The sequence below is a fragment of the Homarus americanus genome, unplaced genomic scaffold (genome assembly GCF_018991925.1).
Source record: "Homarus americanus isolate GMGI-L3 unplaced genomic scaffold, GMGI_Hamer_2.0 scaffold32929, whole genome shotgun sequence".
Taxonomy (NCBI): domain Eukaryota; kingdom Metazoa; phylum Arthropoda; class Malacostraca; order Decapoda; family Nephropidae; genus Homarus; species Homarus americanus.
Genome location: NW_024737097.1, coordinates 10,366,515 through 10,388,274, shown reverse-complemented (window position 1 = coordinate 10,388,274; position 21,760 = coordinate 10,366,515). Strand labels below are relative to the sequence as shown.

At 43.5% G+C, this 21,760-nt stretch overlaps 1 long non-coding RNA gene across 1 annotated transcript in view; it reads right to left on the bottom strand.

Annotated features, from left to right (window-relative positions):
- Positions 1-17,347, bottom strand: part of LOC121873096 — a 47,300-nt gene extending 29,953 nt beyond the window's left edge. Inside the window, exons 1-2 of the long non-coding RNA XR_006090195.1 lie at positions 17,203-17,347; positions 1,880-1,934 (exon numbers count right to left, since the gene is read on the bottom strand). This is a non-coding gene — a long non-coding RNA (uncharacterized LOC121873096). The remainder of the gene's footprint in view (positions 1-1,879; positions 1,935-17,202) is intronic.
- Positions 17,348-21,760: the final 4,413 nt, after the last annotated feature.

Sequence of the window (21,760 nt, the reverse complement as noted above, 5' to 3'; positions counted from 1 at the left end):
TGTCTGCCCCTTTGCAAGGCCAATCCATCATGCAGATCTTGGACAAATATTATGGGGACGGGAGGGAAGGGGAAAATCCCTCTCGCGGAGAGGGGAGGAAAAAATATTTAAGGATGTCAACATACCTTTCGGCATTAAATCTTCCCTGAATCGCTGTGACATTCCCGACGCCGTTGTCATCCACCGCCACACAGTCACCCTTACTCTTCATACAATAGATATTGTGCCCATCATATCTCCGTAAACTAATGTAGACCTTATCACTGCTATATTCTTCATTTTTATGACAAATTATGATTTGTTATTTGCTGCAAGATATGCGGGATTTGATTGTGTAAGTTCATGTACAGTACACTAAAATTAACCTTGTTACAGGCTACAAACGTAACTTTATATATATGCTAAGTGTTGTTCCGGCGCCACACATGAATATATACGGCCATGGTTGTTGGACGAAAAATTTTTTTCGTCGGTGAACACCACTTTTGCCCAAAATTCCTCCTCCTTATCGACATATTATCGAGGGAAGGCGAGCCTCGAGGCACGGTGGGTGTCTGTCAGCCTCTCTGGTCAACGTTCATTAGTGGAATATCCTGTACAAATGAGCAGTGGCCTGTTTTGAAACTCCAATATCAGGTTAAATACTTTATCAGAAACAAAAAAATAGTTTTATCCATACTAACGTGTTCGGGGGTAAGCGTTGACTTTATACCTTGGCTGACCACCGATTAATTGCCTGGTTTGTGTGTTTCTGGAGGTGGGGTGGGGGAGAGGTTGCACCCACCGAGGTTACCGGTTAAGAATTTCGAGGCCGCCTGTCTGTGTGGGTTGCAAGTGGCGTGGACTGTACATGCTTGCATTGCTTGTATCCACTGGTAAGTGATTTCCGTAATACCTCGGCCACGAGTGGGGCTTCCAGAGCATTTCATCCTTCTCATTAAAAACTGTTTTATGATCATATCTGTCCATGTCCCCGATCAAGTATCGTTTGTTACGACATACAGTGAAAAGCATTCCTTGGTAAGCTGTTCAAATTCTTTCTTTGGCATTGTATCAGGAAGTTTAGACATCTGCTACAAATAGATTTGTGCTGACTTCGCATATGGTAAATGTCCAGCAGCGTGTAAAGGCGGAAGCATTTGGCGCACACAATACAAGCGTAAATCCCACTGCTCTTTACGTTCAGCTCTGACAAAGAGTTTCATCAAAGAAACTTGATCATAGTACCGTAACCACAGTTTTGACATGCGGCTCAAACCCTTTGTATGGCAAATAATGGTTGCCATCTTCTTTTTTATAGCAAACTGTGTAACAAAGTGCGCTCGTAGGATACGGGCATAAGCACGACCTGATATCGTGTGGTAAACAGATGATTGGGCATGAACTGTGTCCCAAAGTATTCTATACATATTTAGAAGTTTAATATTTTTTCTATATCTTTTATTGAAGCATATTAATTTTCTTCGTTGAGACAACGAGTTAATAAAAAAAATCCCCAATTTGTATATTTTAATTATTTTCCTTCAAAAGGGTATTCAAAATTTAACAACTTCTACTTAATATTATTTTGCAATAAAACTAGTACAGTACTTTAGCAGTTATTTAGCTTTTAAATTTTTCTAATGTGGCGGCTAATAACAGGGCCGGATGTGGTGGGAACTTTAGCAGTATTGTTCTGGATACATAACTCTATATCCGTATCAATTTTCAGCCTTTTTTTCTAATTATTTCCGGTTTACCTCGATATTTAGACTAAAGTTCCTGGGCTATAGGTCAGGCCTGAGTGAATACACTTAATCACAATAACGACAATGTGTACAGTATACTTCACAAATGTCCTTGAACGTTTTAAATATTGTTAAGAAAATACAATACTTACATTCGGCACTGGTTGAGACGACCAGTACGAGCAGGCATATCAGAGATCCTGCACCCTGCAAAAAATACAACATTACTACTACCTGCACATGCTGCAACACAACATAGCAATACTCCTACACCCTGGAACAAATGTTGTTATTACTACCTGCAACACAACAAAACTTTACTCCTGCCCTGCAACACGTGTCATTAGTCCTACACACTACAACACAATGTATTACTCCCACACCCCGCAACACAACATATATTCATCCTCCCCTGCAAAACAACAAAACATTACTCCTCCACTCTGCAACACAATATAATATTACTCCTACACACTACAACAGAACATATTACTCCTAACCTCTGCAACACAACGTATTACTTCTACACCCCGCAAGAAACACAACATAACATTAATCCTGCACCCTGCTACACAACATAACATTACTCCTACACACTGCAAACACACGTTACTTCTACACCCAGCAACACAAAACATTATTACTACACCCTGCAACACAACATAACATTACTCCTACACACTGCTACACATATTACTCCTAAACCCTGCAACACAGCATAACATTACCCCTACAACCTGCAACACAACATATTACTCATACACCCAGCAACATAATACAGCTACACCCTGCAACAGAACATAACATTACCCTTACAATCCTGCAACACAACATAACATTACTCCTAAACCCTACAACACAACATAACATTACTCCTACAACCTGCTACACAACATAACATTACTCCTGCAACACAACATAACACTACTCCTACACCCTGTAACACAACATAGCATTACTCCTACACCCTGCAACACAACATAACAATGATCCTACACCCTAAAACACAACATAACATTACTCATACACCCTGCAACACAACATAACATTACTCCTACACCCTGCAACACAACATAACATTACTCCTACACACTGCAATACACGTTACTCCTACATCCTGCAACACAACATAACATTACTCCTGCAACACAACATAACATTACTCCTGCAACACAACATAACATTACCACTACACACTGCAACACGTTCCACGTACACCCTGCAACACAACAAAACATTTCTCTTATACCCTGCAACATAACAATACACCTACTACTACTTTGTTGACACTCGAATTCGAGTATGACGATCATCCAGCTATGATAATATGTTATTAAGTTTGTTTGGTGAGTTTTGAGTTGACAAAAGAGGCCGATACGGGACCCGCTGGGTTGTCCACATTCGTTGCACCTGTGGAAGACTGCATCTAGTGCGGGAGGAGCGGTGGAAGCGTCTTTCCGGCGTTGGCGCTTGTCTGCCTCGGTTTGCAGTCGGGTTAACTCGAAAGTATTGACACCCTCTCGTGTGGTGCTCCTCCAAGCGTTACGATGTGGAGTAATCGACTCCCAGGTGAGGGGGGTCGATTTGGCACTTTTTCAGGTTTGTCTTAAGACTATCCTTATACCTTTCCAATTGCCCGCCGGTGTTACGTTTACTATTTGTTAGGTGACTGTAAAATAGCAGCTTTGGCAGTCCAACGTCGTCCATGCGGGTAACATGGCCAGTCCAGGGTAGTTGATAATGGTAACCGCGATGCTCCTCCAGTTGGTGTCACCAAGAATACTGGCATTTGTTCTCTTGTCTTCCCAACAAATTCGGATGATGGAACATAGACTACGTTGGTGAAAGTTTTCAAGTGCCTTGAGGTGCCTCCTGTATGTGACCCATGTCTCACTGTCGTATAGCAGGGTGGGGAGGACCACTGCTCGATATATGTGCAGCTTTGTCGATAATTTCAGCTCCCTACAGCTGAAGACCCAGTTTTGGAGCCTGCCAAAGGCTTGAGATGCACATCTGATCCAATGCTGAATCTCTTCATTAATGTCTGCAGTGGTGGACAGGTGGGACCCGAGATACCGAAAGTGGGTAACGTTAGAGAGGGTAGTACCGTTAAGCTGGATGGATGGTGGAGATTTGTCTGAACCAGGGGCAGGTTGAAAGAGAATCTGAGTCTTACGTACATTCACTTCAAGGCCAAAGTATGCATATGCATCTGCATAGGTGTTCAGGATCTCCTGTAGGTCGTGTTCAATGTGAGCAAAGAGGGTGAGGTCGTCTGTATACTGAAGTTCTGTAATGGAAGCTGCCGACACCTTAGTTCTTGCCTGGAGTCGTCTTATGTTGAAAAGACCCCACTTCATCCAGTACTCGATGTTCAACCGGCCGGCTAAATTGGCACTCGCACGAGTAAGGAAGGCAGCCAAGAAAATGGAAAAGAGAGTTCGTAAAAGTACACACCCTTGTTTAACCCCTGTTTAGATGGGGAAGCGGTCGAATGGGTGCCGTTGTGTAGGACACTGCCGTTCATACGATCGTGGAGTTGCCTCACAATGGCGATGAATTTTGGTGGGCTGCCAAAACGGCTGAGGGTCCACCAGTGAGCTTCCCTGTTGGCCGAGTCGAAGGCTTTGGTTAGATCAATGAGCCATGTACAGGTCACGTCGCTGTTCTCTGCACTTTTCCTGTATCTGGCGGGCAGCAAAGATCATGTCAGTGGTGCCACGTGATGGTTTAAAAAAACATTAAGATTCTATGAGGAAGATTTCCGCCTCAGGAAGAAGTCTGTTCAGGAGGACTCAGGCGATAATCTTGTCAGCTACTGAGAGCAGCGAGATCCCATGGTAGTTGCCACAGTCTGACTGGTCTCCCTTATTCTTATAAATATTGACAATGGTGGCGTCTTTTAGAGCTTGGGGGATTTCCTCCTTTTCCCATACATTCTCCAGGAGAGAGTGGAGACGGCTTGTAAGCAGAGGTCCTCCTGCTTTATACACCTCGGCTGGGATTCCATCAGGCCCTGAGGCTATGTTATTTTTCATCTGTTTGATGGCAGTAGTTACCTCATCCAGGGATGGAGGATAGCTGAGGTGGGTCAGCTTTGGATGCTGAGGGACTTGCTGGGTAGTCAGGACATCCACATTGGTGTTTCGGTTGAGCAATGAATGGTAGTTCTCTTTCCAGCGCTGAAGGAGGCCTTCATCGTCTTTAATTATGGAGTTACCAACAGGTGAGCAGAGGGGGGCTGCACCACGAGTGATTGGCCAGTAAAATGTTTTAATGGAATTGAAAAAATTCATGCATCTTGAGCTAATCTGCATTTTTTTTGTATTTCACATGCTTTATTTTAAAGCCAGTCATTCTTTAGATTGCGAAGTTCCCGCTGGGCAGCCGCTTTCTTCTTGCGGAAGGTATCAGCTTTGGTTGGAGACTGAGGGTTGTTTTGCCAGTCAGTAAAAGCAGCATGATTATCATCGATGAGTACTTTGATTGCCGGGTCATTTTCATCCAGTCCTGGTGTGTTCTTTTGAACTGGCCGAGGGTCTCTCTGCAGGTTATTGTCATAGCAGTGTCGAGAGTATCCCATTCGGCACTGAGATTCGCGTTGTTTGCTCTTTGGTTATTTATAAGCCCATGTTTGAGCTACTCTCTGAAAGCATATGCTACCACTGGATTCTCCAGACGCTTTGTATTAAAACCTCTTCTGGAGGCTTGTTGCCTTCGCCGTTTTGGGGCGACGTGAAGAGAGAGCTTGGTTCCAACAAGTCGATGATCAGTGTCACAGTGGTCTGAACCACATATGGCACAGGAGATGAGGATATCTCTGTGATCTCTTTCTCTGACAATGATGTAGTCAATGAGATGCCAGTGTTAGGATCGTGGGTGTTGCCACGACCCCTTGAACTTGTCGGCCTGCCGAAACAAGGTATTGGTGATAGTGAGGTTGTGCGCAGCACACTTGCTGAGGAGGAGTAGGCAGTTGGGATTACACTTCCCTAGTTCATTTCTCCCTATGGTTCCCTGCCAAATATCAGCATCTCTGCCAACTCTAGCATTGAAGTCGCCAAGGAGCACAGCCTTGTCTTCTCTGGGGATAGAGGTTAGCACTCAGTCGAGGTCGGCGTAAAAGGCTTCCTTTATGTCATCCTCTGCATCCAGTGTTGGGGCATATGCACTAATGAAAAAGGCATGACGTGAGTGATTCAGTCGAACTCGAAGCGTCATGAGGCGGTCGTTAATCCCAAATAGGCATTTCAGTTAGCCTGTGAGGATGCGTTGGCGGATGGCAAAGCCAACTCCATAAATGCAGTTTCTCTCAGCAGCAGACTTATCCTTCCAGAAGAAGGTACAGCCAGACCCCCGTTCTGTGAGTTGGCCCTCATCTGGGAGCCGGGACTCACTGATGGCTGCTATGTCGATGTTATACTTAGCCAGCTCTTTTGCTACAAGGGCAGTTCTTCTTTCAGGACGCTCATTTGTGCCAATATCCAGTAGGGTCCAGACATTCCATGCAGCGACCATAATAGGTTGTATGGTTTGTTTTTGTTTAGATTTGTGATTTTGATTGTGTTTTCGACTGCATTAGGATGACCTTACTAGGTGAGGTTGCCCAGTCAGGTTGGGTTTTTAGGCAGGCTATGTTTAGGGCACCTTTTCTAGCCCCCTCCCCGTGTGGGGTGAGCAGAGTGGCTCCTCGAAAGGGCGGCTCAGTCACACAGACAGGGCCGGATTGCACTACTGCCTAGATCCCAATGCATAAACGACCATCTTATCAGTGCCACCCATGTGCAGAGTTGTGACTAGAGACTCCCAGCTGTCATCTCTGCCTGTCCCTGTCGCCACTCGCCATAGGATTTTCGGGGGTATAGGGGTTTTGATGATGATGAGAGGCATGATGAGCTGGGTGATGGTTGTGCGTGAGTTGATTTATGTGGTGAGGGAGGAGGTAAGGCTGCAACCACACATCTTGGCTCTCCCTTTTCCTGATTCAGTGGTGCAAGTGTTGCAACGACTGGGGAGAGGGAGAGTTGCAATGGACTGCCGATATCCCAGATTGTTGGGTTTCGCCGTAGTAGCCTGTCTATCAGGCATTGCCTTCGTCTGCCGGTGTAGTCGTTGGGTTTCCATGGTGGTCATCTCTTCTGCCTATACCGCCGTTGGGGTCTTGTTGGAGCTCTGTAAGCATGTCTGCCTGATGCGGGGCTCCACCACAGATTTTTTGTTCGAGGTTTACTCCCATAGCCTTACACCTACCAAGGTTAATCCGCAAGGCAGCGGGGCAATGGCTGGTAGGCGCCAGAACGTGTCCACATGCCAGTGGTCCTATGTGCCATCCCTCTGGGGCCCACTGCTACTCCGAGATTCCCTGCTGGTCTAGCCTGGGCCCACGAGGCACCCAGCTACCGTGTGTTGCCACGAGGAGGCACAGCAGGAGTCTTGATGGTAAGGAGGCTGTGTACTGGCAGGGGAAACCTGCTTTTCTGTTCGTCACGAGGGCTAGCTAACGGCGGCAGCTGAAAGCGAGGGGGAGCAAGCAGTGCTTGCATCTAAACACTAACATAATGCTGCCAAACTAGACGCATTTCACCACCTTGTGTGCGACACTACAACCTACATACAACATAACATTACCCCTACAACCTGCAACATAACATAACATTACTCATACACCCTGCAACATAACATTACTCATACACCCTGCAACATAACATTACTCATACACCCTGCAACATAACATTATTCATACACCCTGCAACATAACATTACTCATACGCCCTGCAACATAACATTACTCATACACCCTGCAACATATTACTCATACACCCTGCAACATAACATACTCCGCCCTGCAACATACTGCAACATAACATTACTCATACACCCTGCAACATAACATTACTCATACACCCCTGCAACATAACATTACTCATACACCCTGCAACATAACATTACTATACACCCTGCAACATAACATTACTCATGCACCCTGCAATATAACATTACTCATATACCCTGCAACATAACATTACTCATACACCCTGCAACATAACATTACTCATACACCCTGCAACATAACATTACTCATACACCTGCATGCAACATAACATTACTCATACACCCTGCAACATAACATTACTCATACACCCTGCAACATAACATTACTCTTACACCCTGCAACATAACATTACTCATACACCCCTGCAACATAACATTACTCATACCCTGCAACATAACATTATTCATATACCCTACAACATAACAATATACCTACAACACAACATGACATTACTCCTACACCCTGCAACACAACATGACCTTACTCCTACACCCTGCAACACATGACATTACTGCTACACCCTGCAACACAACATGACCTTACTGCTACACCCTGCAACACATGACATTACTCCTACACACTGCAACACATGACCTTACTCGTACACCCTGCAAAACAATATAACATTATCCATACACCCTGCAACACAACATAACATTATGCATACACCCTACAACACCACATATTGCTCCTACACCCTGCAGCACAACATAGTACTCCTACACCCAGCAACACAACATAACATTACTCCTATACCTTACAACATAACATTACTATCACACCGTGCACCACAACATAACATTACTACCACACCGTGCACCACAACATAACATTACTACCACACCGTGCACCACAACATAACATTACTACCACACCGTGCACCACAACATAACATTACTACCACACCGTGCACCACAACATAACATTACTACCACACCGTGCACCACAACACATACACACCGTGCACCATAACATAACATTACTACCACCGTGCACCACAACATAACATTTACCACACCGTGCACCACACATAACATTACTACCACACTGTGCACCACAACATTACTACCACGTGCACCACAACATAACATTACCACACCGTGCACCACAACATAACATTACTACCACACTGTGCACCAAACAACATTACTACAACGTGCACCACAACATAACATTACTACCACACCGTGCACCACAACATAACATTACTACCACACAACGTGTGCACCACACCACTACCACATTGCACCACAACATAACATTACTACCACACCGTGCATAACATTACCACACCGTGCACCACAACATAACATTACTACCACACCGTGCACCACAACATAACATTACTACCACACCGTGCACCACAACATAACATTACTCCTTCACCCTGTAACTCAACATAATATTACTACTATATCTTGCAACACATTACTCCTACACCCTGCAACACAACAAAACACCGTAACACAACGTACCATTCCTCCCATACTTACGTTCCTGTCACACACTCATGGTACTGTTCACGTCCATATACTCATGGTACTGTTCACGCCCATATACTCATGGTACTGTCACACCCATATATTCATGGTACTGTTCATGTCCATATACTCATGATACTGTCACACCCATATACTCATGATACTGTCACACCCATATATTCATGATACTGTCACACCCATATATTCATGGTACTGTTCACGTCCATATACTCATGATACTGTTCACGTCCATATACTCATGATACTGTCACACCCATATATTCATGGTACTGTTCACGTCCATATACTCATGGTACTGTTCACACCCATATACTCATGATACTGTCACACCCATATATTCATGGTACTGTTCACGTCCATATACTCATGATACTGTCACACCCATATATTCATGATACTGTCACACCCATATATTCATGTGTACTGTTCGTCCATATACTCATAGTATTGTTCACACCCATATACTCATGATACTGTCACACCCATATATTCATGGTACTGTTCACGTCAAATACTCATGGTACTGTTCACGCCCATATACTCATGGTACTGTCACCCATATATTCATGGTACTGTTCGTCCATTTAATCATGGTACTGTTCACGTCCAAATACTCATGATACTGTCACACCCATATATTCCTTGGTACTGTTCACGTCCATTTAATCATGGTACTGTTCACGTCCATATACTCATGGTACTGTTCACGCCATATACTCATGGTACTGTCACACCCATATATTCATGGTGCTGTTCACGTTCATATACTCATGATACTGTCACCCATATACTCATGATACTGTCACACCCATATTCATGATACTGTCACACCCATATATTCATGGTACTGTTCACGTTCATATACTCATGATAGTCACACCCATATACTCATGATACTGTCACACCCATATATTCATGATACTGTCACACCCATATACTCATGGTACTGTTCACGTCCATATACTCATGGTACTGTTCACGTCCATATACTCATGGTACTGTTCACGTCCATATACTCATGGTACTGTCACACCCATATATTCATGATACTGTCACACCCATATACTCATGGTACTGTTCACGTCCATATACTTATGATACTGTCACACCCATATATTCATGATACTGTCACACCCATATATTCATGGTACTGTTCACGTCCATGTACTCATGATACTGTCACACCCATATATTCATGATACTGTCACACCCATATATTCATGGTATTGTTCACGTCCATATATTCTTGATACTGTCACACCCATATACTCATGGTACTGTTCACGTCCATATACTCATGATACTGTCACACCCATATACTCATGATACTGCCACACCCATATATTCATGGTACTTTTCACGTCCATATACTCATGATATTGTCACACCCATATATTCATGGTACTGTTCACGTCCATATACTCATGATACTGTTACACCCATATATTCATGGTACTGTTCACGTCCATATACTCATGATACTGTCACACCCATATATTCATGGTACTGTTCACGTCCATATATTCATGATACTGTCACACCCATATATTCACTGGCATTCCCATGGTACTATCGCGCTCACACACTCATGAGGCTGTCACACTCACAGATTAATGGTACTGTCACTCACAAGCTCATGGTACTCTCACACACTCACATACTCATGGTACTGTCGCACTCAAATACTTCTTATGATGCCACACTACCATACTTGTGATGTCACACTGCCATACTTGTGATGATGTCACACTACCATACTTGTGATGTCACACTACCATACTTGTGATGTCACACTACCATACTTGTGATGATGTCACACTACCATACTTGTGATGTCACACTCACGTATGGTACTGTCACGCTGACAAATCAGTGAAGCTGTCACACTCACATGTTCATGGTACTCTCACACTTGCATACTCACGGTCTGTCACACTCATATAATTGTGATGTCAAACTACTATCCTTGTGATGTCACACTCACATGTTCATGGTACTGTCACACTCACATACTCATGGTAGTCACACTCACAAACCCATGGTAGTCACACTCACAAACCCATGGTAGTCACACTCACATACTCATGATAGTCACACTCACATACTCATGGTAGTCACACACCACCCATGGTACTGTCACACTCACATACTCGTGGTAGTCACACTCACATACTCGTGGTAGTCACACTCACATTCTCATGGCAGTCACACTCACACACTCATGGTAGTCACTCACATAATCATGGTAGTCACCCACATACTCATGGTACTGTCACACTCACATATTCATGGTAGTCACACTCACATACTCATGGTAGTCACCCACATACTCATGGTACTGTCACACTCACATATTCATGGTAGTCACACTCACATACTCATGGTACTGTCACACTCACATACTCATGGTACTGTCACACTCACATACTCATGGTACTGTCACACTCACATACCCATGGTACTCACATTCACATACTCATGGTACTCGCACATACTCATGGTACTGTCACACTCACATACGCATGGTACTGTCACACTCACATACTCATGGTACTGTCACACTCACATACTCATGGTACTGTCACACTCGCATACCCATTGTACTCACATACTCATGGTACTCAGACGCACATACTCATGGTACTGTCACACTCGCACACTCATGGTAGTCACACTCGCACACTCATGGTAGTCACACTCACATACTAATGGTACTGCCACTCACACACTCATGGTAGTCACACTCACATACTCATGGCAGTCACACTCACACACTCATGGTAGTCACTCACATAATCATGGTAGTCACTCACATACTCATGGTACTGTCACACTCACATACTCATGGTACTGTCACACTCACATACTCATGGTACTGTCACACTCACATACCCATGGTACTCACATTCACATACTCATGGTACTCGCACATACTCATGGTACTGTCACACTCACATACGCATGGTACTGTCACACTCACATACTCATGGTACTGTCACACTCACATACTCATGGTACTGTCACACTCGCATACCCATGGTACTCACATACTCATGGTACTCAGACGCACATACTCATGGTACTGTCACACTCACATACTAATGGTACTGCCACTCACACATTCATGGTAGTCACACTCATGGTAGTCACACTCACATATTAATGGTACTGCCACTAAGATACTCATGGTAGCAAAGACATTCACCGTTGTAACTATGTGATCACAGATTGACCCGACCTTACCCCGCCACTTTCACTGCGACCTGACGAGCAGGTGGTGCGTGACCCACGCCTCGTTATTGAGAAGTGCCTATGTCACTGTCAAACACGCGACATGTTACGTGTCATACACCAAACCTTGTAGCGACGTAGGATGTAGGTAGGAAACTCACCACTAGCTCAGTGTGTCATACACCTGAAGAGTCGTCACCTCACAGCGCGCCGGGGTGACGATTCCTCACGTGGGGTCAGGTCAGGTTAGTTTAAGTAAGGTTTGGTGAGTTTTTTTTGCAATATTAGCTGTTATTTTCACCTAACCTATTAATAAAGATGTACGAATTACAAGATTTGATCCGAAAAATTTACCATAAAATAATGTTAAATACAATACTTGTTAAAAAAGAATAAAATTAAAATATTAAGCTACTCTTAAACAGCAGAGCACTGAGAACATACTTCTTATTTAATGTCAGGAAGCAAGTAGTATTTTCATCATTCTCGACAACAAAATGTTCGTGTTAAGGATTCCTATACCATATATTAAACCTACCTGGGAGGTGAGCAAGGTAAGGCGGGGAACACAATGTGGTGGAGCGGCTGTGTTGCAATACATGAGGGCCAGTCTTTGGTGTCCTCCACTGCCTCACCTGTACCGTTACTCTCTACTCAACCTTCCCTCGCCCATTACCACTCATCCGTTCCCTCCCCCTCGCCCATTACCACTCATCCGTTCCCTCCCCCTCACCCACCACCACTCATCCGTTCCCTCCCCGTCACCCACCACCACTCATCATCCAGCATCTCCTCACCCACCACCACCATCTGTTCCTCACTCCACCACCACCACTCATCCGTTCTTCCTCACTCCACCACCACCACCACACTCTATAATTACCCACTGCCACTCCAGCCTCACCCACCGCCACCTCCACACCACCACCACCTCCGTTCACCCACCACCACCTCCGTGTTCACCCACCACCACTCCTCCGTGTTCCCCCTCACCCACCACCACTCCTCCGTGTTCCCCCTCACCCACCACCACCACTCCATGGTGGTGCGACGGTAGTATGGTGGTGTAGCAGTAGTGCGGTAGAGTGGCAGCAATGTGTGGTGTGACTGTAGTGGTGAGGCAGAAATGTGGTGGTGTGGCAATAGTATGGCAATGAGGCGGCGTTAGTAAGGTAGTTAGGCAGCAGAATGGTGGTGTGGCGTTAATGTGGAACTACTGGGGGAATGTTGTGGTGTGGCAGTAGGGTGGTTGTAAGAAGATCATATGATAGTATGGTGGTAGTGTGTCGGTGTGGCAGTGTTTTGGTGGTGTGGTGGTCTGGAGGTGATAGCATGGTACTGTGTTGGGAGTGTGGCGGTGTGACGGTAATGTGGCAGTATGTGGTTAGGGTAACTGTACTGCGGTGGTAAACCAAAACACTAATGATGTGGTTTGGTACCTAGTAAGGAGTCGGTGTAGTGATATGGCGAGTGTTTTAGTAAGTATGGTAGTGTGGTGGTATGGAGGTCGTGTGGTATTGAGGCTATGTATGGTAGAGTGACTAGTGTGATGTGGCAGTGATACAGTTGTGTGGAGATAGTGTGAGGGTGATGAGTTAGTATGGTTGGTCTGGTGGTATTGTGGTGGTGTGGCGGAAGTGTGGTGGTGAGGCAGTGTTGGTCTAGGCTCGTAGGATTCCTCGATGTGTGGCATGTAGTGGAGTGAAGGACGGAGGGGGAGTCCATAACATGAAGCAAGTACTGCGGTGAGATAGGAAGGCGAGGAACCCATAAGATGAGGCAGATAACGAGATCAGACACGTAGGTGAAGAATACTTAATACGAAGGTAGTGAGGTGAGGCAAGAAGCTAGGTGCCTTCAAGGTGAGACATTTAATGGAGATAGGTTGTGACATGACGAAAATGACAAGATGAGGCAGGCCGGTGTGGAGCCCTGAACGTGAAGCAGGAAAGTTAGGACGGAGTTTTGACAGTGAAGAGCGTAGTGAGGACCTTGAACGTGTGATGCAGGAAGGCGAAGAGACCTCAACGTGATGCAGATAGTGAGGTGGTGAGTCTTCAACTCTAAGCAGGCAGGTGGGGAGCAAGGCTGCATTGTGTGTGAGGGGACGAAGGCTAATAAAAGGGCTTGTACTGTATGTGTTATGTAAGATACCGGTATTGTATAGAATTCATAAAATCTTCAAACAGAAATGTGTACTTACCGAATTTAAAAATTAAAATAAAAGCTACCGATATGTAAAAAAAAAATCAAATACTGGTTTCTTCCTCTCTAGCTTTAAACTGTGGTATCAAACAGAACAGCATCTGAATACAGATCATATTTTTAATCAAAGATTGTTGTTTTTTCCTGGCTTTAGCTGCGGCAAAGTCGTGAATAATATCACCCACGTTTAAGGATTGACAATTTCACTCTCAGCTAGTAACCATTGATGATAAATACAGCCGCAATGCAATTTCTACACCTGGGAACAAAATCCACCACGATACATCCATCTCATCTTTCTATTTTTGGGAAATCATCTGGATATTTCTGACATCACCGTCTGATACCTTCACTGACTTGAGTGCTTGGCATAGCTATTAGGTGGACACTTTACCAGGACACTAAAGTTACTATGATGTTACTTTACTAACCTTGAGACAGAGATTTAGGGCTTATTTTATCAAAATTAGGGCCTACACTCGAGGGGCTAGAAATATGAGGGACTAAGATTACAGCCTTATTAATCGAGGGGCGGATCCTGGAATATCAAAAGACGTTTTAGGTGGGGAAACATGGCGACCAAAGCGAGCCCACCATTATCATGGGCATTTTGAGGCCATTTTGAAGCAATGTGCACTTGATATTAGGAGATATTCTGAGGTCAATAGTAATTGCTTTTACTATACAAAAATGCCTGAATTGCAAACTACACTAAAGAAAAAGTTTTGGATTTTTTTTTATGAAAAGGGGGTTCCGGACCCCCAGGACCCCCCGCTGAATCCGCCCTTGTATTCCGGCCCTGGGGAAGTCTTTAACATGAGGCAGGGAGTGAAGTGAGGCAGCAAGATTAGGAGCTCTTAACGTGGGACTGGTAGTGAAATTAGTGAAGTTAGGAGCCCTCAATGTGAGGCTGGTAGTGAGGTTAGGAACCCTCAATGTGAGGCTGGTAGTGAGGTTAGGAACCCCTCAATGTGAGGCTGGTGTGTTAGAACCCTCAATGTGAGGCTGGTAGTGAGGTTAGGAACCCTCAATGTATGGCTGGTAGTGAGGTTAGAACCCCAATGAGGCTGGTAGTGAGGTTAGGAACCCCCAATGTGAGGCTGGTAGTGAGGTTAGAACCTCATGTGAGGCTGGTAGTGAGGTTAGGAACCCTCAATGAGGCTGGTAGTGAGGTTAGGAACCCCAACGAGAGGCTGGTAGTGAGGTTAGAACCTCAATGTGAGGCTGGTAGTGAGGTTAGGAACCCCATGTGAGGCTGGTAGTGAGGTTAGGAACCCTCAATGTGAGGCTGGTAGTGAGGTTAGGAACCCTCAATGTGAGGCTGGTAGTGAGGTTAGGAACCCTCAATGTGAGGCTGGTAGTGAGGTTAGGAACCCCAATGTGAGGCTGGTAGTGAGGTTAGGAACCCTCAATGTGAGGCTGGTAGTGAGGTTAGGAACCCCATGTGAGGCTGGTAGTGAGGTTAGGAACCCCAAGTGAGGCTGGTAGTGAGGTTAGGAACCCCAACGAGAGGCTGGTAGTGAGGTTAGGGAACCCCCAATGTAAGGCTGGTAGTGAGGATGGGAACCCCCAATGTGAGGCTGGTAGTGAGGTTAGGACCCTCAATGTGAGGCTGGTAGTGAGGTTAAGAACCCTCAACGAGAGGCTGGTAGTGAGGTTAGGAACCCTCAATGTGAGGCTGGTAGTGAGGTTAGGAACCCTAATGTGAGGCTGGTAGTGAGGTTAGGAACCCTCAACGAGAGGCTGGTAGTGAGGTTAGGAGCCCTCAACGAGAGGCTGGTAGTGAGGTTAGGAGCCTCAACGAGAGGCTGGTAGTGAGGTTAGGAGCCCTCAACGTGAGGCTGGTAGTGAGGTTAGGAGCCCTCAACTTGAGGCTGGTAGTAGTTAGGAGCCCTCAACAGGCTAGAGGTGAGGTTAGGAGCCCTCAACAGGCTATAAGTGAGGTTAGGAGCCCTCAACGTAAAGCAGGTAATAAGTGGAGCCCTCAACAGGCTAGAGGTGAGGTTAGGAGCCCCACAGGCTAGAAGTGAGGTTAGGAGCCCTCAACGTGAGGCAAGAAGTGAGGTGAGGAGACTTCAAAGTGAGACAGAAAGGTGAAGGGATCTCAACGTGAGGCAAGAGTGGACGTTTCTCTTAGCCACATCTCAACAAGTTCGCCTTAGCAAAGAAAAAAATACTGACATACCCGAAATATTAAGCAGCAACATATTTTTACTTTAAAAAAAATAAAATAAATATATGCTATCGCTTAGAATACATGGTCCCCGACACTTACAGTTGCCTGAAAACGGGTACAGTATTTGTAAGGTCCGTTTGCCTTGGATAGGATTGATAAAAGTTGTCTTGCTATGACATGCATTAAGTGATTGAATGGTTTCAGGATATATATATATATATATATATATATATATATATATATATATATATATATATATATATATATATATATATATATATATATGTGTGTGTGTGTGTGTGTGTGGATTGGTCCATAATATTTGAAAAGTACATGTCGCGGCATATTAAGGAAAGGCAGTTTTTTTTAAATATGAAATGCCGTAAAATATATAAAACATAATACAAAACAACTTCTCGGGGAAAAATGGTGAAGATGAGAGTGAAGCGGAGGTTACTGGGCCCACACTCACCAGCCTGGCCCGGCCCCTCTTTTGCACTAATACTAACTTCACTACTTCATACATACCATTTTTGTTATCACAGCTCTCAGAGTCAGCCGTGGATTCTGTTTTCAGATACAATGATGACTTATGTATATCCCAGCAATATCATGGCAAAAATAAAAGTTATCGCACTAGAAGAACGATAATACACACACTACTCTCGCCACATATAACTCTACACTGACGGGAGTTAAGGTTCCTTAGCGTTTCCTGAGACGCGTTCCAGGCGCAAAGTTGCCACATAAATATATATATTGTTTGTTTTTTATATAAACAAAAAGCCACCGTTTATAACCAATATGCAACTGATCACTTAATAATCTTATTGTTTATTCAGAAATTTAACATCACAAAACCTATTAAGAAATTATATATTTGTAAATAAATATAATAGAAATCTTTCATCTAACACTTGTGCAGCTGCTATTGCCACATGGTGGTCACAATAAACATCAGTATTTAACCCACATCGCTTGTAGTCGGGAAGCTTTGGTCCCATTTTTGTCATTTCATTTGAGAGTGAATCAAAACAGAAGACTCAGTGATGTTACTCTGTCTAAAGGGAATATCTTCAGTACTGGAAGGGGATGTCACCTCCTAGTGCCGCTAATTTACATAATTTAATATGGATGTCATTCTTTAAGCTACTGACAAATTTTAGACTGTATTGTAATTCATAGATAAGACTATTAAGTGCAAAAAAATATTTTTTCTTTGGGGGGTCATCCAATAGGAGTCAATTAATAGAGAACTTATTCCGACTGGTTAAGTGCTTCCATCAGATTCTGTACATTGCAAAGTAGCCTCGTATAAGAACATAAGAATGGAGGAAACTGCAGCGGACCTATTGGCCCATACTGGGCAATCCCTTTTACACCCAACCCATATCGCTTATATATCCATCCAACCTTTGTTTGAAGCTATCCAGCGTTTTCGAGTTAATGATGAAGTTTGATAACTTGCTCCACTCATCCACTACTCTATTTCCAAACCAATGTTTACCTATCTCGCGCCTAAATCTAAATTTGTCTAATTTAAAACCATTGTTACGAGTTCGTTCCTGGTTCGATAATTTAAGTACCTTTGTTATATCACATTTGTTTAACCCTGACTTCCATTTGTGCACCTCAATCAAATCGCCCCTCACTCTACGTCTCTCGAAGGAGTAAAAATTCAATGCTTCAATCTATCTCTTTACTCAAAGTTCCTAATGCCCGGGATTAGTCTTGTTGTCCTCCTCAGTACGCTCTATAGGGATTCGATATCTATTCTGCAGTACGGGATCCAAAACTGAACTGCATAATCCAAGCCGTCTCACAAGCGCATGATACGAGTTTTAGAAAAACCTCGCTAGTCTTGTAAATAACACTTCTATGTATGAAGCCAAGTACTGTGTTAGCCCTGTTTCAAGTAAATACGCATTTTTGTCTTGGTTTAAGATTCCTAACAGTCGGATTTCTATATCAATGTTGTGCATCTGATATCTGGTTTCACTATTTATATCTCCAAGGCGAAGTACTTTACATTTGTCCACATTAACTTTCAACTGACTTTTTTCACCATGCGATTTTTTTTTTTAGATCTTCCTGTAGTTTTGTGGAGTCTTCGTCCGATTTAATTACACGCCCTTTTTTTGTGTCGTCAGCAAATTTACTTATGTTGCTGTCTACGCCTATATCTATGTCGTTTATGTATGTTACAAATAGTAATGGTCCAAGTATTGAGCCTTGGGGTACTCCACTAGTGGCGTTACCCCCAGTCAGATTTAGTGACATTAATGCTGACTCTTTGTTTCCTGTCCTGTAAACACGCCTTAATCCAGTTTAGAACATCTTCAGTTCCATGTGCCTCCACTTTACGTAAGTATTAGTCTTTCGTGGGGACCCTGTCGAAGGCTTTGCCTAAGTCGAGATAAACCACATCATAATCGTGTCCGTCAGCCACTGATTCGAACACAGTTGAAAAGAATGATAATAGATTTGTCAGGCATGAACGCCCACTTGTGAAGCCATCCTGGGAGTCATTGATCAATTTGTGTTTCCCGAGGTGATTTCGAATTGAGTTTGAAATTATTGCTTCCTGTAATTTGCCTACAATTGATGTTAAACTAATTGGATGGTAGTTTGAGGATAGTGATCTATCTCCCTTCTTGAAAATCGGTATCACATTCGCTATCCTCCAGGATTCTGGTACTACATCGGTTTTTAATGACAATAAATGATTAAACAAACCACTCCAGGCTTCTGATTCTCATCAGTGGTAATTTAAAGGCAAATACAATAAATGTTCTCTAAAGCCTGTCAATTGCTGGGGAAGTTTCCTTATCCTTCTAGAAGGGAACTGGTTTTCGGTTTTCATATAGTCTACTGTATATGGACAATAAGTTTCTGTTGATTTGCTGATTGGTCAATTTTCTAAGTAGTGATAGACGAATCGAATTCAAAACGAACATGACGCTCCACTCTAGAGAAGTTAGTACATGCAGAAAAGGGGACAGTATTGTGAACTTTACGATACAAGCATAAAATTTGACTCGCATCACCATTTTGATGATTAGAGGAACTTTGGATTCACCGCAAGCTAACCGTGGTAGCCATATTTCCTAAATGGTCGCCTATGGAGGATTCATTGCAGATTAACTGTTAAGTTATATATAATTAATTATGCCTAGTTTCCCTAACTAAACCCCAAGGATTAAAAAAAACAATCTCGAAGTACCTTAGATGAACTACTGACCCCTTTGTATCATTCAGTGGATAACAAAGAAAATTTTACTTAAATTTTTTATAGGAATTAGCCCACCCGGGCACAGGTCATTGACCCATCAGGGCCTGGGGAGGGATGGGGCGAAAAAAAATACGAAATGGAAAAAAAAGATCAAGAGTGAGGGTTTTTTTTTTTTTTTTAGTTTAACAAATTTATTGACAAAGCTTGGTGTAATAGTTTGCCTATTCTGAGTAATTCAGTCAGGTCTTGACACTGAGGGTGGTATCACCTCTCACTGCCACATAAGACAGAGGTTCATACACAAAGGAATAGATCATATTCATTAACGGTATATATAGGTCAGAGTCATGTGGGTGATATCACTGTTCACTGCCATGCAGGACAGAGGTTCGTACACAAAGAAATACATCATATTCATTAGCTGTATAAATAGGTCAGAGTCATGTGGGTGATGTCACTGTTCACTGCCATGCAAGGACAGTGGTTTATATACATTGGACGTCATATTCTAATTGAAGACTAATCAGTGTGGGCTAGCAAATTTTGGATAAACAGCAAGAATGTCCTCAAGCACCCCTGATTCAATGTAGTAATTACAAAGTTCATGATAAGCCAGGTGACCTGATCGTCTTTTGACAGTGTCACATTCAATAATATAGTGTCTGCCAAGCTGAAATGTTTATCACAAAGTTTACATGCTGAGTACAGCATGGGCACAGCGTCATTAACTTGCCAGATGTGTCTGTATCCCAGCCTAATTCCTGCCACAACCACAGTATATCACATTGTTCAGTTCTGTCCTAATGCTGGCCTTACTGTTCTCTTGGTCACAAAATTTGTCGTGTTTACTAATGCTGCTAAACTGTCAGGTCTTCGCATTTCTCAGTTCTTTTCTAGATCAGAGTTCGCGATTCTTGACTAGAATGTTTTAAAGTACAGCATTGGACTGGCCAAGATCACGGTCAACATTTTCTTTCATACGCCCCTATTGGCGAGTCTATCACACATTCATGATACCTAATTCCAACATAGGACGGAATCCACACAACGATATAAACCGTTTCATTGGCAAATATCACATTTTTAATATCACATACAACTATAGACATATAGAACCTGACGGGCACTTTGAGTCACAGAATATCACCTCTACCTCCATTTTCTTTAAGGTAGTCTGGCAGCCAAGTAGATCCCAGTTAGTTCAGTTTGTGTTGTGCTGGCCCAGTTTATATCTTTACAACTGCACAGCCTCTTCTACCTGTGTTTAATTCGCACAGAACCATCAGTAAAAGCATAAGATCTACTTGACTAGTATTTCAAGTGTCTGTTAATAGTTTTAGTGTGTGATACATCTCACTAAGCATTTATGTCGTAACATTTGCTACTACCAATATTATTTAAATTAATAGGAACTGATATATCCAGCCAAGGGGGGATGGCATTAATGTGTCTGTCTGAGGATTGGGACATTCAGTTTCAAGAGATCTGCAACACTTTTATAGGGTCATACGCCCCAAAGAGAGTCTTTTTGTAGCTGCTAGCGAGATAGTTGGGATACAGGAACATCAAATCAGTTTGAGCCAGTATGTGAAACCATTGTTCTTCAAAAAACTTGACACAAAACATGGTATTAAATAGAGCCATCCTCTCTGTAGATAGGGAGGGCGCAGCCTGAGCTCTTTTCCTCATAAGCCATAATTCTGTTGACTGGGCAATTCTAGAATGATGCATATGGCTTCATTTTGCACTACCAAGGCTGTTGAGTTGTTTAGGCAGAATAGTCACAAGATGGAGAGCATGATAGTCAACTACAAAACGATGGAAGTGAAGATAGAAAGTAATACGAGCAGTGAT